Genomic DNA, 17,146 nt, shown 5'->3' with positions numbered 1-17,146 from the left:
TTAATTGGGTGCTCGTTAGCTCTCTAAAGCTAATTGAGAGGTGGAGCTGTGGGAGCACTGGGGCCCTGCAGCCCTGGTTGCAGTGGGATCCTTCCCCACCCAAACTGAGAGAGAAAACTGCAGAGGATTCCATCTTTCACCATTTCCCGAGGCCAGCATGTGCTTCCATGAGAGAAACCAAGATTTACCAATGAGTGCAGTTGTTAATTGGAAGGGTAAATCCTCAGCAGCTCCTCTGGTCTGTTCCAGCACGGAGCTGAGGCAGCCCTGCTGCAGGAGTGCCTGGCCTGAGAGCAGCAGCAAGGGAACACGTCCAGGATTGCCCCTTGGATTTCCTCGCACAAAAGCCATGTTTTGGCTCAAAGGAGGCGTTCCTCTGGCAGGCCCATCCATCAGCAGGCCCTGCCCTGCTGTGGGTCTGTGCTGGGAGTGCTGCAGAGGGATTCAGCCCAGAGGAAATGGTTCCTCTCTCTGGGATGGCTGTGGCAGCACCTCCTGCTGCGCATAATGGAGATGCTGAAAGCTCAGCAGGAGGAATTCACACTGCAGGCCCTGTGCTGCTCTCAGGGGAAGCTTTAAACAAGGACTGACTCCATGTGTTTGGTTCGAGGTATATAATAATCTAAATCAGGCCAGACTTCTGAGTTGGTGGTCATTCGCATCGCATATATTTTCATTTGTTACCAAGTGGAAGGATTGTGGGGAGTGCTGGCAGGCCTGATCCACCAAAGCCTTCCCAGGCTCAACAGTCCAGAGGCTGCAGCTGCTGAATGTATTTCTGTTCATTTTTTATTGAAAGGGTGTCAGAGTTAGTCAAACCATATTGATTGATTGGTGAGAACTGGGATGTGATCTCCAGTTTGGATTTCCCAGACACTTTTCCTGAGGCACCTCCTCTGCAGGAAGGACAGGAACACAACTCCTTGGAGTCACAGTTTTCACCCCAGCAGAATCCAATGGCAGCCCCAATGCTTTTGCTGAGGAAATCATTCCACCAGCTCTTCTCTTGCCCAGCAACATTCCTTCAACCTCTTAGCTGGACCAGGATAAACAATAATGGAATTTTGTTAGTTTCTTGAAGTTTCTTTGTTAGTTTCCCTTGAAGTTTCTCTAGCATTTGTTAGTTTTTCAATTTCATTTCCACTTCTTCCAAGGAAGTTACTCCAACTTCAGAAGTGATTTTTGTGACCAGTGATCAGGTTAATTTGTTGATTTTTAAAAAAAAAAAACATGTTTAAATTGATACCTTCTCAGAGGCTTAGCTTCCATGGCTTTTCCCAGCCATGCTCCTGTGCCTCCTGCCCATATCACTTTGTGGTGATCCAAGCTGTGGATAACATTTGATCTGTGCAGGCTGCAACAAATCCTCTTTGTGTGGGACCAGAGAGACAGAATTTTCACACCCCCCACACCAGAACAAACCCTGGCTGCTCTCAGATGGTCAATTACCTTAATTGACTTCTCATATTGATTAACAGATCTTTAATTAATCTTCCACTCTTGCCTTCAGATTTCTCCCCAGTCTTTCCCCAAGTGTGAGACAGGGTTATTTCTATGCAGGGGCTGTGCACTGAACAGATGGATCTGACAGCAATGCCATATTCTGCCACCAAAATTGACAGGATAATAAGTGGAGATCTTGTTAAACTTGGCTGTGTTACCATCAGTGCTTGTTTGCTAATATTTCACAGCAAGGCAGACTGGCTGACAGGGCTTTGCTGAATGCATTGGCAGCAGCCTTTTCTGAAGCTTAAAGAAATAAAGAAGAAAAAAGGAGCAGGGATGGCTGGAGACCTTTCCAAGAACAATCCAGAGTATGATGGGGAAGGTCAGGGGCTGGGGGAGCCCAGGGCTGCCCTTCTGACATGGATGTGACCCTCCTGCCAAAGGCTTTTCCATCCAGCAGCTCCTGGGCTACCCAGCATTACACACAAAGCTGTGTTTGGGCAAAAGCTGGAGGCTCTCCAGACCATGCATCCCTTCAGCAACTGCAGCCTGTGTGCCCAACTCTGGGCCTGGCACACCTGGGCACACCTGGGCACACCTGGGCACACCTGGGCACACCTGGGCCTGGAGGGCTCAGAGGCAGCAGCAATGGACTGGGGGTGGCAGCAGCAGCAGGGGAGGATTTCATGGAAACCCCTTGGGTTTTACTGGGCCACACAAACACCTGCTGGAGCTGGGCACAAGAATTAAATAGCTGCCAGACAGACACTCGTTAAAGTTTAATTAATCACTCAGAGTCTGAGCGTGGATCCCGCTCTGGGGCTGCACACCCAGGCTCTGTCACTGTTCCTTCTCAGCTGCCAGTGCTGGCAGGGACCCCGAGTGTCTGCAGAACAGACTGGCACAGCTGTGGTGCCACCCTGCTGCCTTGGGCTCTCTGTGAGTGTCTGAGTGACACACAGCTCCTCCAGACTGAAATGAGCCTTTGCTTTCCAGGGACAGCTAAACCTCAGTGTGTTTGCTAAACCTGTTTGGAGATACTTAGGGGTGGCAGGTTTGTAGGATTCAATGAAGTCATGTATTCTCTGAGGTCAGGATTTGTCTGGAATTTTTCTCCTCCATTTCTCATGGGTGGCTCCCCCATGAGAGGAGAGGCTCTCTCTTTTTTTGCTATTCCATGCTATATTAAAAAAAAAGGTGATTTTTTTTTTTTTTTTTTTGTCACTGGGCTGCCCTTGTGGCCTCTCCATGTGGCATCCCTGGCATATGTCACTTCTCACTGGTGAATGTCACTTCTCACTGGTGAATTCATTATGTTGTCAGGACTCACTACACCTGTTGATCAGCAGGGATAGCAGGAAAACATAAATATCTGTTAAAGCAGTCAGCATCTTTGGGAGCCAGAGATGAGTTGGTGGCACATGGTGAGGTCAGTGCCCCTCCACCCTGGGGACACCCCTGGTCTCCCAGGTGTGCGCAGGAGGAGCCAGAGAGGCTCTGGCAGTAGAGATGGGCTTTGAGTCACACCAGGTGAGCGGGGTCAGTCCTTCCCTGGCTCCATCACAGCTCCAGGACAGCAGTGTGGGGAGCATTGGGCTCTCTGAAATGTTTGGGGGTTTGGTCTGGGCTTTGGAGTTTGGTTCTGTGTTTGTTTTTTTTTTTGAATGTGAATCAGAGGCTTGGTTCTTTGCCCTTTTATAAATGAAAGAAATAACACCTGTGCTGGAGGAGCTGCAGGGTGGCTTTGCAGTGCCCAGGGCTGCAGCAGCCCTAGGGATGTGCAGGGTGTGGGTCATGCTCCACTGGGCTGTCAGTGTGGTGCATCCTGGGCAGGGTTACTTTTCCATGCTGGATGGGAGCATTTAAGGTGAGATTTGATCATTGTTTTTCAACTCCTCTGTAACCATGGAGACCAGGAGCTTCCTAAAGCAGAGCAGGAGCTCTCTCGCTCAGACATTTCTGTCTCTTTTGGCCCCTTGTCAAATCCTTTTGCTGTCGGGAAACGGGAACAAAGAATCAGAGCAGCACCTGCAGAATGTTACACTTCAAATTAAAGTTCAGTGGGATAAATGTGAGTGGGTCTGCATTTGGAAAGAAGGGGTAGCTCAAAAGCTCCTCTCCCACAGCCCCTGCCCTGAACATGGAGGGTATATGGCAAGAAAATGAGCAGGTACAGCAGATCTCTTCCTTCTCTATAAAACAAAAGCAAGAGGACCTGTACCTGGAAATGACAGAAACTGAGGAGGTGGAAAAATATGATGGAAAATATCTCATTAGTAATATATATTTGAATCTGTAAACTGTTGGATAGGGATAGGAAAATCTCTGTCATCTGACTTGCCATGATTAATTGTTCCCACTGTGACAGGATTGCTCTGTGCCAGGTCCAGCTTGAAGGGGAGAGCTCTGATGCATCAGTGCAGTGAGGCCTGACTTTGTTTAGCATTCCTGCATCTTGAGCTAATCATTTTGCTAAATGTGCACACAGTCCTGCCTTAGTTCTGTTAGATGATCAACAACTTTGTTGTCATCCTTAGTTCCTTACACTCATGTTCAGAGAGCAGAATTTATTTCCTCAACATTGAATTGCAGTGTGTTTAATCTTGGGATATGGCAGCAGAGAAAAATGTGGGGTGTTTTATTTGTATAATTCATAGCAGGAGCTCAGTTTCACTGCTGCCTGTGGCTGATGAGTCCCCCAAAGAGATGGGGTCAGTGATTTCAGTGTCCAGGGCACATCCCCGAGGCAGCTGAGCTGCCCTGGCCCAGCTCCCAGCAGGAGCTCACCGCCAGCAGTCCCGGCTTCCCTCCGTGGAGGGAGGTAAACCCAGAGAGAGCATTTCCTGGATGTGGAGCAGATCGTTCTGTGAAACAGCAGTGAAGGCAGCCCTTAAGGAGAGCCCATGGGTTCCTGCTCCTGGTCCTTCGCTTAACTTGTCCAGCAGCTGCCTCACTCCTCCGACTGGGGATGCCCTGCAGGCCGGGAATGCCCAACGGGCAGGGGATGCCCAACGGGCTGGGGATGCCCTGCAGACTGGGAATGCCCAATGGACTGGGGATGCCCAGCAGACTGGGGATGCCCTGCAGGCTGGGAATGCCCAACAGGCTGGGAATGCCCAACGGGCTGGGAATGCCCAGCAGGCCGGGAATGCCCAATGGACTGGGAATGCCCAACGGACTGGGAATGCCCAACGGGCTGGGGATGCCCTGCAGACTGGGGATGCCCAACGGGCTGGGGATGCCCTGCAGGCTGGGAATGCCCAATGGACTGGGGATGCCCAACGGGCTGGGGATGCCCAACGTACTGGGGATGCCCAACGGGCTGGGGATGCCCTGCAGGCTGGGAATGCCCAACGGACTGGGGATGCCCAACAGGCTGGGGATGCCCAGCAGGCCGGGAATGCCCAATGGACTGGGGATGCCCAATGGACTGGGAATGCCCTGCAGGCTGGGAATGCCCAACGGGCTGGGGATGCCCAACAGACTGGGAATGCCCAACGGACTGGGGATGCCCTGCAGGCCGGGAATGCCCAACGGGCTGGGAATGCCCAGCAGGCCGGGAATGCCCTGCAGACTGGGAATGCCCAGCAGGCCGGGAATGCCCAGCAGGCCGGGAATGCCCAGCAGACTGGGAATGCCCAGCAGACTGGGAATGCCCAACAGGCTGGGAATGCCCTGCAGACTGGGAATGCCCAGCAGACTGGGAATGCCCTGCAGACCGGGAATGCCCAACAGGCTGGGAATGCCCAGCAGAATGGGAATGCCCAGCAGAATGGGAATGCCCAGCAGAATGGGAATGCCCAGCACCCCTCCTGGTGCCAGCAGGAAATGGGGATTGTGCAGCAGAGTGTGTTTCACTGAGTGACAAAGCCCAGGAAGGTGCAGGTCTGGCTGGTGTGCAGCAGGACTCACAGCTCCCTGTGTGTGGCAGCAATCCCTCCCAGCAGGGAGCGAGAAGGGAACGAGCCCTGAGTGCAGAGATGTGCTGGGAAATGCATTTGTGGCAATGAAAATTCATTGATTTGTGGTGCAATGAGTTGTCACATGTCAGGAGGCACGAATAATGGATATGGATGAATTTTAATGGGATTTTTAAAGTTATCTGGAAACGATCCTGAGTCGCACTGCAGTTCTGTGAGATTTCAGCCCACACAACCATCATCTCCTTCAGAGAATTGTTATACATAAAGTTTGAGTGGCTATGGGGGAATTGTTTTCTTTTCTCTGTATTATACAGAAGACTGAATTTAATGACGGGAGAGGAAATGTCAGAACTAAATAAATGACTAATTCCTTGCAGCAGTAGAGCTGGTGCCATAAAACATAAGTTAATAAATGACAACTGTTGAGACAGGCTTGAGCCACCCTTACTGTTCCAGGCAGTTTGATGGCAGAGAGGGGCTGTGAATGCTTTTCTCTGCAGCCAAGGAGCCGTGGCAGGACCTGGAATTCCCTTGGGATGCTGCCAGGCCCTGGGCTGGATGGGCAGCCTCAGGTGTGGGTTGTGCAGCCACGCAGACAGAGGTGCTGCACCTTCCCCTTCTCCCTGGGGAGCTCTGCCTCGCTGCAGGTTAAACAATCCCTCCCTGGCCCCAAAGCCAGCACTGAGAGGTGGGGTTCTGTGCATCACTGTGTCCTTGGAGCAAAGCGTTGCTGGTGGCCAGAGCAGGCCCAGTGAGTGGCCGCAGTTGGTGCTCAGCTCCATCCTGCCCTCCTCCTGCAGCTGCTCCCTGTCCCTGCCCCTGTCCCCTCCAGCCCTGGCTCCCTTCCTGCCCAACCCCTGTGCCCACCCCTGGGTGCCATCCATACCACACTGCGCTGCCCCTGGGCCAGGGAGGACAGCGTCCCAGCCTTTGCATGCTTTCATTTAGCTTTAACATTAGATTATCAGCTTTGCAATGTATTGGGGAAAAATTTTAAAAAGTCCTGTTTTTCTCCTTAAAAAATCAATGTGTCGGAGTGGCAGGGAAGCAGTCTGAGGCTCAGGATATCAACATGTGTAGAGGGATCATTCAGCAGCAGGCTGTTTAAAAAGCCAGAAGACAAGTTGGGAAGGAGATTTAATAAGAAAGGAAATGATCTGTGTTTTGTTTTCCTGGAGCAGCTGCTGTTTATGAAATTGAGGCACAGACACAGTGTGACATCACAGAGGTAAAAGGGTGCAGTAAGCAGAGCTCAGAGGCAGTAGGAACTTGTATTGAAATGTGCTTATATTGGGATGTCATGTTTGCTGGAAGACAGTCCCATAATTTAAGATCTGTAATTAGTTCAAGATCTATGTTGTTAGGAAGATATTTTTCCCAAAAGAGCCAATATGCAGCTTAATTTCCGTACTAACATGACTTACTAGAGACTCCTTAATATTTGTTAAAATTGGCAGTGGAGTATAAAGAGGCTCTCTGTAGTTCTGGTATCTCCTTCAATGAACTTGGAATCATCTGTTAGCAGCAAATTAGTGAGCAGCTGTAATTATGCTAAAAATATAATGTTGAGAGGATTAAGGCAGGCCAGAAGAGGCTGGGCAGTGGGGTGGCACAAGGCAAAGTGAATCTGCCCAAAGCAGCACCAGGGCTCACAGGCAGCATTGACCCCATGTGCCAGGCAAGGACAGGGCTGCAGATCCTTGGATTTCCTGGGTGTCTACTGAGGGCTGCCCTGGGGCTGCAGGGCAATGAGCAGTCTGGCATTGCAGATGCTCTGGTTCACAGGGCACGGCCCTGGGCAGGCAGTGATGTCCCTCAGGCTGGGACATCTCTGCTCCAGAGAGGAGCTCGTTGGTAATGAGCCTGAGGAGCCACACGTGCCTGCGTCACACTCAGCGTCCCTGCCGTGCCCAGGTCACAGCCCGGTGTCCCCCCGTGGGGTGGGTCACAGCCCAGTGTCCCTCATGGCTGGGTCACAGCCTGGTGTCCCTCATGGCTGGGTCACAGCCCAGTGTCCCCCTGTGGGGTGGGTCACAGCCCGGTGTCCCTCGTGGCTGGGTCACAGCCCGGTGTCCCTCATAGCTGGGTCACAGCCCGATGTCCCTCGTGGCTGGGTCACAGCCCGGTGTCCCCCTGTGGGCTGGGTCACAGCCCGGTGTCCCTCGTGGCTGGGTCACAGCCCGGTGTCCCCCTGTGGGCTGGGTCACAGCCCTGTGTCCCTCGTGGCTGGGTCATAGCCAGGACGACAAACCCTCAGCCCAGCACCTGGAAGGCGTTTCACTCTTTGCCCTCCTGCTCCTTCATCCCAAGCTGCCTTTTCCCAGGCAGGATGACAAACCCTCAGCCCGGCACTGTGAGGTGTTTCCCCCATCGCTCTTTACCCCACGCTCCCTTTGCCCTGCAGGCCCTGGGCTGGAGCCCTTGCAGCAGGCAGGGCAGGAGTGGCCAGGTGCAGGTGTCTCCCCCTTCCGCACTCCCAGCCTGGCTTTGTCCCAGCATCTCTCACAGCAAACTGCACCTGCAGATGTGGAAAAGCAGCAAAAGAACCAGTAAAAACTGTCCCCAGTATAAATTTATGGGCAATGGAATAGGATAACGGAACAGGATAATGGAATAGGGTAATGGAATGGGATCATTCTGACTCAAGGGTTGTTTATATTTGCCTTTTTAATTTGAAGCATTCAGAACAGTTGGAGAATTTTGATGTGTAATATATCCCTGACCTGTTTTCTGCCAAATTGCAATTGTACAGCCTTGGCTTAGCAATATATTGCCAGCTGGAACTGGGGCAAAGTAAATCCACATACATTATATAACTTGAATTGGTTTATACAAGGAGAAAGCCTTTTAAATAAGGGATAAGTGCAATACTGGGAATTTGTTAATATTATCTCATGCTAAATTTTTAAATGCGTTTCCAGGTGCAGCATTTAAAGCTGAGGATGTTTAAGTGATGGGATCATTGGTTTCCCTGTGTCTGGAGCTGTCACTGCAGGGATGGCATTGAGCGCTGTGCTGTGGGTGGATATTGCTGTGTGAGACAAGGTGGGCAGGGCTTGGTGGATACACCTGTATGGGCAGGGAGAGCTTTCCTCACAGCCACAAAAGCAAGGAAATCAATAATTTGCCAGAGGGAATAGAAATAGTTGTGGTTTAAGGCCCAGGCTCTCCTGTAATGTTTGTCAAAGTCAGTGAAAAGCTCCAAAAGCAGCTCCTTCTGTCAGTATTATTGACCAATCTGGAGAGAACCATCCAAAACTTTTAATTTTAGAAGGAGAAAATTAATTTGTTGACCTTTTAAAACATATTGACTACTTTGGGGAGGCTAGAGGATAATACTTTAAAATATCTCTATTCTATAGGTTTTTTTATGTCATCATTCCAGTGTCAGAGCTTAGGGCAGAGCACAAAGAGAGCAGAGCTGTGACCTTATGTCTCCTATGTACAACAATATATAATATATATACTATATATGCCTGACTTCATGCTTCTGGAGTGTCTGGGGACAAGGTGCAGTGGGACAGGGGTGAGCACTGCGCTGGGAAATGCAGGGCAGGGACCTTGCAGCAGTAAGTGCAGAGCAGACAGCAAATTAAAAATAAATCAGCTAAAGAGAGCCTGTACATCCACAAAGCTGGAACTCGGCACGCTGTCAGTCAGCTGTCCCAGAGCAGCCCCAGGTGCCCTGGCACTGCTCAGCTCTCTGCCCAAACGCCAGTCTGGGATTGTTTCCACGGGAGGGCACGGATGCTTTGGGAGGAGCCGGTGTCACAGAGCCCCCTCTCTCTCCAGCTGGCAGGGGACAGCTGTCAGGCACAGCACAAAGGCCAAAGAATGGCCTTTTGAGACTGTTTTACTCTATTTTCAGTGGGTTTTTAGTGCTGTCATTGCCGTGAGCGTTGGCACACTGGAGGTTGTGAAGGGATTTGAGTAAATCTGGACATTGAGGTTTGTGCTGCCCTTGTTCCTCCCCATGGGCAGCAGGGCACAATTCCCTCCCAACATCCCATCCAGCCCTGCCCCTGGCAGTGGGAAGCCGTTCCCTTGTCCTGTCCCTCCGGCCCCTTTGGTCTGCCCAGGTCCCTGTGCCCTTTCCTGGGCCCTGCTGCTGTGCAGCTGTTGCAAGGACAAGGGTGGCATCCTGTGACAGCTCCAAACTCCTGAAGGAGTCACAGGAGGGATGGCCTAAAGGTTCCTTTAAGCTCTGTGAAGGACACTGTTTCAAATGAAGTTCTCTGGTGTGACCGTGGTCACAGGGGTTCTTGGATGAGGGAAGAGAGGAGGATCTGACTCCATGTTTCAGAAGGCTGATTTATTATTTTATGATATATATTACATTAAAGCTATACTAAAAGAATAGAAGAAAGGATTTCATCAGAAGGCTGGCTAAGAATAGAATAGAAAAAGAAAGAATGATAACAAAGGCTCTCTGTCCAAGCCAGCTGTGATTGGCCATTAATCAGAAACAACCACATGAAACCAATCCCAGATGCACCTGTTGCATTCCACAGCAGCAGATAACCATTGTTTGCATTTTGTTCCTGAGGCCTCCCAGCTTCTCAGGAGGAAAAGTCCTAAGGAAAGGGTTTTCCATGAAAGATGTCTGTGTCACTCTGGGATCAGTTTTAACTCACCTGAGCCTGTTTTAGGAGTTCAGAGCCGTGGCACCAAGTCCTGCACTGCCCTGCAAACCTGTCCCAGGCCACCTGTGGGATGAGTGCCACAGTCAGTGCCTCAAGGAGCTGCACAAACAGGGATCAAGGACGTGGTCAGTGCATCGCAGATCCTTCATTTAATAACTGCACCATAAAGAACTGTATGCTAATGTGCCAGTACAGAAAGACATGACGCTGAATATTAACTGTCTCCATTTGAATGTCGCTTAATGCATCCAGAATTTAAGGTCAATGTAATTACCTTTGCTACTAATTTAATTAGCATTCATTTAGAAGAAAACATCCTTTGGCATTTGGCAGCATTTAAACTTTATGTTGCTTGTTCAGAAGTAACTCCCCAGGGAAAAAAGTCACTTAGGGAATGTCTGAAAAATCCCAAAGTATTTGGAAATTAAACTGTTGCTTTACTTCCCTTCCCATGTGCCTGCTCATACAAAAATAACCCTTGGGGTTTTAGAATCAATTTACATGAGGGAATGTATCTAATAATAATAACAACAATTACATCAATGACAACAATAACAACAACAATAATCACATCAACAATAACAATAGCAATAACATTTACTGAATATATTTGTATCAGTTACCAGCAGCATCAGTTTCTCTGGAGAGGGGAATTAAGTGGTTTTTGTGCTTCTTTTGGGGGTTTTTGTATATTCTAAACTATTGCTGCTGGCTGATGAGGATGGTAACAGTTCATGTAACACATGGAATATTTCGACTTCAGTATTTTTGGGGATTTTTGTAGCCTAGAAAACTCGATGGCAGTTCACTGCACCTGCTGAAGTGGCAAAGGCTGGTGCTCAGGTAAAAATACATGAAAAGTTCTGACACACATTTAGAAAACAAGATCTTGCTATCTGCAGATAAGATCATCCAGCAGAGATTATCACACCCCCAGGAGGGTGATTTGCCTCCATTTTTGCTTTAAATCCAAACTTCAAGATAACTTGCCAAAAGACTATTTTTAGAGATGATATGCCTATAAAAACCTTCCAAACTCTCTTTTCCCCCCCAGCCTTCAGGCTTTTCTGCCTGTGCTTTTACTGGCAGCATGATCGTAAAGCTCTTAAGCCCTTACAAAAGCTAACATGCTCTTGATGAGGTTTAAAGATAGCTTATTTCAAATTAATTTAAATGAACCCAGAATAAACTGACTCCGAGGAAAGCCTTTTACTCAAATAAGAATTTCAGTATTTTTGCAGCAATTAACTTAAAAGTGGAGTAATTGAAGTGGTAAATTTCTGTGTGTGGGGAAGGGCCTGGAAAAGGGATCATTGGCCTTTTATCTTCTGAAGGAGGGTTTTATATACCCATCATTCTTCAAAATACAGCACCAATTTGGGGAAATGTCACTTGTGACCTCTTTTGTCACTTGAGGAGCATTGCAGAACACGCTGATTTTGAGGAGAGACAGCTGAGTTCAGGCATTGTTCTTTGCTCCCTAAAAACAAGGGAAGGTGTGGAGAGGTGGGGTAACAGAAATTTGAGCCATGGAAATGTTTCCCAGGGCAGGGCTCTTGCAGGAGGAGCTTCCCTTCCCTTCCCTTCCCTTCCCTTCCCTTCCCTTCCCTTCCCTTCCCTTCCCTTCCCTTCCCTTCCCTTCCCTTCCCTTCCCTTCCCTTCCCTTCCCTTCCCTTCCCTTCCCTTCCCTTCCCTTCCCTTCCCTTCCCTTCCCTTCCCTTCCCTTCCCTTCCCTTCCCTTCCCTTCCCTTCCCTTCCCTTCCCTTCCCTTCCCTTCCCTTCCCTTCCCTTCCCTTCCCTTCCCTTCCCTTCCCTTCCCTTCCCTTCCCTTCCCTTCCCTTCCCTTCCCTTCCCTTCCCTTCCCTTCCCTTCCCTTCCCTTCCCTTCCCTTCCCTTCCCTTCCCTGGTGGTTATTTTAAATAATTTCCTGGTGGCTGTGAGCTATCACTGAAGGGGAGAGCTGCCTCACTGTTTGCTGTCTGTAGGTTCTGTGTCCCAAGAGGAGGGGTTTGCATCCAGAAATCAAAGGCAATATAATATTTATCCTGTAATGTAATTAACGCTAGAAACGCTTCACTGTTTTCCGTTTTTAACCATTAGCAGGCTTTCCCCAGACACTGCGACAGTGACTGCCTGGCTCTGCGGGCAGGGGTTGCCCTCTGCTGGCACCAGCCTGCCCGGAGCAGCGCAGCTTCCCGGGGACATTTGGGCGCTCCGCTCCCGCCGGGACCGGGCAGGGACGGAGCCCGAGCGCTCGACCCATCAGGGCTGGGTTACTCGGGGCTGAAACGCGGTGAGGAACCCGGGCGTGAGCGGGGCAGGGAGAACTCGTGCCAGGCCAGCAGCCGGTCTCTGTTTCTGCCTGCAAATGCCGCTCCTGGTCACTCAGGGATGTGAGCAGCAGGCAGTGCCCTCGCCTGTCGCCTTGGAGCATCCTGGCCAGTGCCAGGGGGACCTCGGGCTGAGGAAAGGGGTGCAGGTGCTTCATTTCCTCCAGCTGCTGTGCCATTCGTGTGAGCCGCAGCAAAGGCGCCCCGGGGTAGGAAACTCCTTTTCCAAAGGCCAAAAGACCGAACACATCTTCCCTGAGGGACGTCTCAGGTTCGGTTTGTTTGGAATCCCCAGCCCTCGCCGCTGCGTGTGGCTCTGCTGGCTGAGCTCCTGCTTCCCTGCAAACAGGAATTTGCTCTGGCTGTCACAAGAGGGAACTGCAGCACCAGTCTGGAGCTGCTGCTCCTCACACGCCTTTTCTGCAGGGACTCGGTGGTTGCAGTCATCTTCCTCCCAAAACTGCTCCCTTCTTACAAATAAGATTGTCTTTTAATTTGTGCATGAAATTCTCCATTTTTATTGCTTTCTGGTCAGGTAAAACTTGGTAATATCTTCACAGCTTTTCAAGGCTTGCAAAACTTTTTAAATTAACTGATTTGCCGTGGTAAATTTAAAAGTACATTTTTCCCAGAACAGAGGGCTCATTTAAAAAGGAATATATAAGCTATAGGAAGAGCAAGGACAAGGATCCCTCTCATGTTCTCCTTCAGGTGGATAGACTGCTAAAGGAAGGAACATCTCCAGTGGTGTGACTTGGTGATCTTAAAGATCTTTTCCAACATTAACCATTCCCTGATTCTATGAAAATGTAGAATAAAAGGTTCTGAAGAAATTCTTCACTTTACTCTAAAGAGGACATTGAAATTAGCTGGCTCCATTTTATTCAGTGTTTATGGTCAGCTGGAATGGTCAAATCAAGAAATAAATCTTAGACAAACATGACATTTTAGAAAGTCATGATAACGAACACACCCTTTTTTCTTCAGCCAGTTTGTGTTTTGCCGTTGTGTTCCTTGCTGGCACAAGCCAATGTTGTTTCAGAGGACACAGTAAGATCCAATAAAGATGTTTTCAGCCCGTGGCTGACTTTGCCCAGCACATGAGCTGAATTACACAGGTCAGTGGTTGTTTGTGAGGGCAGAACCTTCACTCTGCCAGCTGTTTGCACCAGGAAATGTGGGGCTGGACCCAGAGCTGGGACACACATCCCAGCTGAGCACATCCCTTGTTTTGCAGGAGTTAGAACAGAGGAGCAGCCAAAATGTGACCCATTCTGGCTGTTCCAGCCCTGTGTTTGGGATCAGGCAGAGCCCCCTGGTCAAACCCTGCTGGGGTGTCCCAGGTGGCTCCAGCCTGCTGCTCTCTGTGCCCTCCTCTGGGGGAGCTTTCCCTGCCCCCTGAGCCTGCCCTGGCAGCTGGGGGATGGCGCTGGGTTGGCTGCAGCTGCTGATGGGCACTTTGGGGCTGGGGGTGCCCTGGGGGTGCCCTGGGCTCTTCCCAGCTTTGTGCCAGCACCATGGAGCTGTGCAAGGGGTGACTCTGTCTCATGGCCAAAACCACCCCCTGTGCCTGCTCCAGGGAGCCTTCCTCAAGCTCTCTGCTGCACACAGAGTGCACTGCAGGTTATTTCTTCTCATCCAAAGGAACGGAATGGAGCAATTATTAACTTCATTGTTCTGTCACAGCAGAAAAATCAGATGGAAAACGCAGCGTGGTAAGCCTGGAGGTCTGACTTGGCCCAGGAGCGAGGATTCAGCGCAAATCCAAGTGACACATTAAATGCCTTTCAGCTCTGAAGGAAACGCCAAGTCCACAGCAACAGCCACAGCAACAGGTTGCAGTAAGGTACAAACCATAACTCCCATCCTGCAGAAAGCTGCCATTTCTCAAATGGTAAACCCTGGCTATTTCCAGTGTGTGACTGGGCCGGGTTCCCTTCCAGAATAATCGGGATCTTTGGTGGCTGGGCTGTCCCTGGGGGGAGCTCAGTGCCCGTTCAGCTCAGGGGAAGGACGTGGCTGCAGAGCTGCTCTGGACACCTGATCTGCGGTTCACTGAGCTCTGTGTTCAGCGGCTGCCATCCCTGGGCTCTGTCCTGGCTGTGTCCTGGGCTCTGTCCTGGGCTCTGTCCTGGCTGTGTCCTGGGCTCTGTCCTGGCTGTGTCCTGGCTGTGTCCTGGGCTCTGCCCTGGCTGTGTCCTGGGCTCTGTCCTGGGCTCTGTCCTGGGCTCTGTCCTGGGCTCCTGCTGCTGCTCCTCGCCTCACAGCCGTCTGCAGCCCTGCAGGAGCTGCCCTGGTCAGTGAGGAGGTCTCGGGGAGATGGGGCCGTGCCCGTGCCAGCTCTGCAGGAATTCCCATCCCTCAGCTGCCAGGCCAGGCACTGGAGCTGCACAGAGGCAAACCCAGCTCGTTATCACTGCTGTTCTGTGGGACTGGCCCAGCAATGGCTCATGGACATCTCCACACTGCCCTTTCCCATCATATCTGCTGCAGGTGTCTCAGCACTCAGCTGGGTGATGCTGCTCCCTCCCAGCAGAAATGATGTGTAGATCCAGAGCTTTAGGAAGCAGCGTGTGGAATTAATTATTTAGTAGCTGAATACATGGATTTTTTTCAGGTCTTTGGCTGCATAGTTATCAAATAAATCAGCCTTTATTGTCATGATGTGGATGTGAGTAGAAGTAATGCCTAGTAATTTTTAAGGGAGCTTTCAAATGCTAAGATTGGTGTGACTAATAAAATGCATTTATTAGACAGATTTTCCACACATAAACCTATTTTGTGAATGCAATAATCTGATATTCTCATATGTTAGTCTGCAGGTCACAAGGGAGTATGGGAAAGTCATAAAATAATTCAAGGCCTATAAACATGGCTTTTGATTCGCTCATAAATCAGGGTTTTCTCTTAAAGGAAAAAAGATCAATTAAAAGAAATAAGATTTAAAAATTAATACCAGTATTACAAAGCTATAAAGATTTTATTACTTGGAGCGTTCCCTTTGTGAAGATGAGTTGGTCTGTCCTTCTAATCTCCTCTAAGGCTGTGTAGGCTGCAGTTATTTATAGGGGTCATATAGAATTTGTAAAACAAAACATTTCTTTGCCAGCCTCCTGCATATGGGTTCAGATTCCCAGAGAGCAACAAAGATAGAAATGTGACATTCCAGTGTTTGATCTCTGGCTACTGCTGCAGTGATGAGGATTGGGATGTGCTCTGAACATATTGGGTATTTTAACACTAAAAGTGGCCAATTTGCTTTGCACAGTGGGGGAGGTCACTGAGGTTCTGACAGTTCCTGCCCAAACACCAGGCACTAAAAGGATTTTCCTGTTAAAATCCCTTCTCTCACAGAAAGCCTTGCAGCCCTGCTGCCTTCCCCTGTTCCTCCTCCTGATGCTGGCCCTAGCTCCCTTGGAGCACTGCAGACATTTAAAGCATGGAAGTGATTCCCAGCTTGGAGCATTAATGGCAGTGGAGCGCTGGAGGCTGCCCCAAAGGGTGCCCTGAGACCAATCTGCTGGAGCACCTCAGTGAGCTGGAGGCTGAAAGGGAATCTCATTTCTGAGCCCAGCTGCCATCCACGTGTGACTCTGGAGACTGAGTGTCTCAGAGTCCAGCACAGAGGGGGAAAAGCGCAAACCACGATCACGTAATTGGGCACACAAATAGAAATGAGGGAACTGTTGTTCTTGTGGATTGTTCTTCAGCAGCAAAGCAGTAGCTGCATGTTGCCACAGATCATTCTGAGTGTTTTCTTAAGCCTTGTGTCCCCTCCTCGTTATTGTACTTTGAAACTGTCCCTCTGCTTTCTTTTATATTTGGGCCGTTGGACTGAGGTCTATTGTGGAATTGATGTCTGCAGTTCATTCCTCAGCTCCCAACAGAAGATGTGTTGTTTAAAATAATGTCTATATTGTTAGTCCATCTGCTGCAGTTACAACTTTGGTCTACTTTGGTCTCCTTTGAGTCCAGCTGTGGACGTGCAGGGCAGCACTCACTGGGGAGAATGCCCAAACTGGTGTGAGCAGTGCCCAAACTGGGGTGAGCAATACCCAAACTGGTGTGAGCAGTGCCCAAACTGGGGTGAGCAGTGCCCAAACTGGTGTGAGCAGTGCCCACACTGGGGTGAGCAGTGCTCAAACTGGGGCACCCAAACTGGTGTGAGCAATACCCAAACTGGTGTGAGCAGTGCCCAAACTGGTGTGAGCAATACCCAAACTGGTGTGAGCAGTGCCCAAACTGGTGTGAGCAATACCCAAACTGGTGTGGGCAGTGCCCAAACTGGTATGAGCAATACCCAAACTGGTGTGGGCAGTGCCCAAACTGGTGTGAGCAGTGCCCAAACTGGTGTGAGCAGTGCCCAAACTGGGGTGAGCAGTGCCCAAACTGGTGTGAGCAATACCCAAACTGGTGTGAGCAGTGCCCAAACTGGTGTGAGCAGTGCCCACACTGGGGTGAGCAATACCCAAACTGGGGTGAGCAATACCCAAACTGGTATGAGCAATACCCAAACTGGTGTGAGCAGTGCCCAAACTGGTGTGAGCAGCCCCAAACTGGTGTGAGCAGCCCCACACTGGGGGTGAGCAGCAATGACTCGCTGCCCTTGCTTGTGGCAACTAGGCCTGGAAGGATCCCAAGCCCTGAAGGTCAGATGCTCTTGTCAGGAATACATGATTCCTGCTGGAAATTATTTCCATGAGATCAGATGGATAGATATAATTAGCAGAACCAAGCCAGATCGGATTCTTACAGGAACAGCTGTGCAGCCAACAAAGTTATTGTATCAGAGATTTTTTTTTCC

This window comes from Ammospiza nelsoni, chromosome 10 (genome assembly GCF_027579445.1).
Source record: "Ammospiza nelsoni isolate bAmmNel1 chromosome 10, bAmmNel1.pri, whole genome shotgun sequence".
NCBI lineage: Eukaryota > Metazoa > Chordata > Aves > Passeriformes > Passerellidae > Ammospiza > Ammospiza nelsoni.
This window is presented reverse-complemented; position numbering follows the sequence as displayed.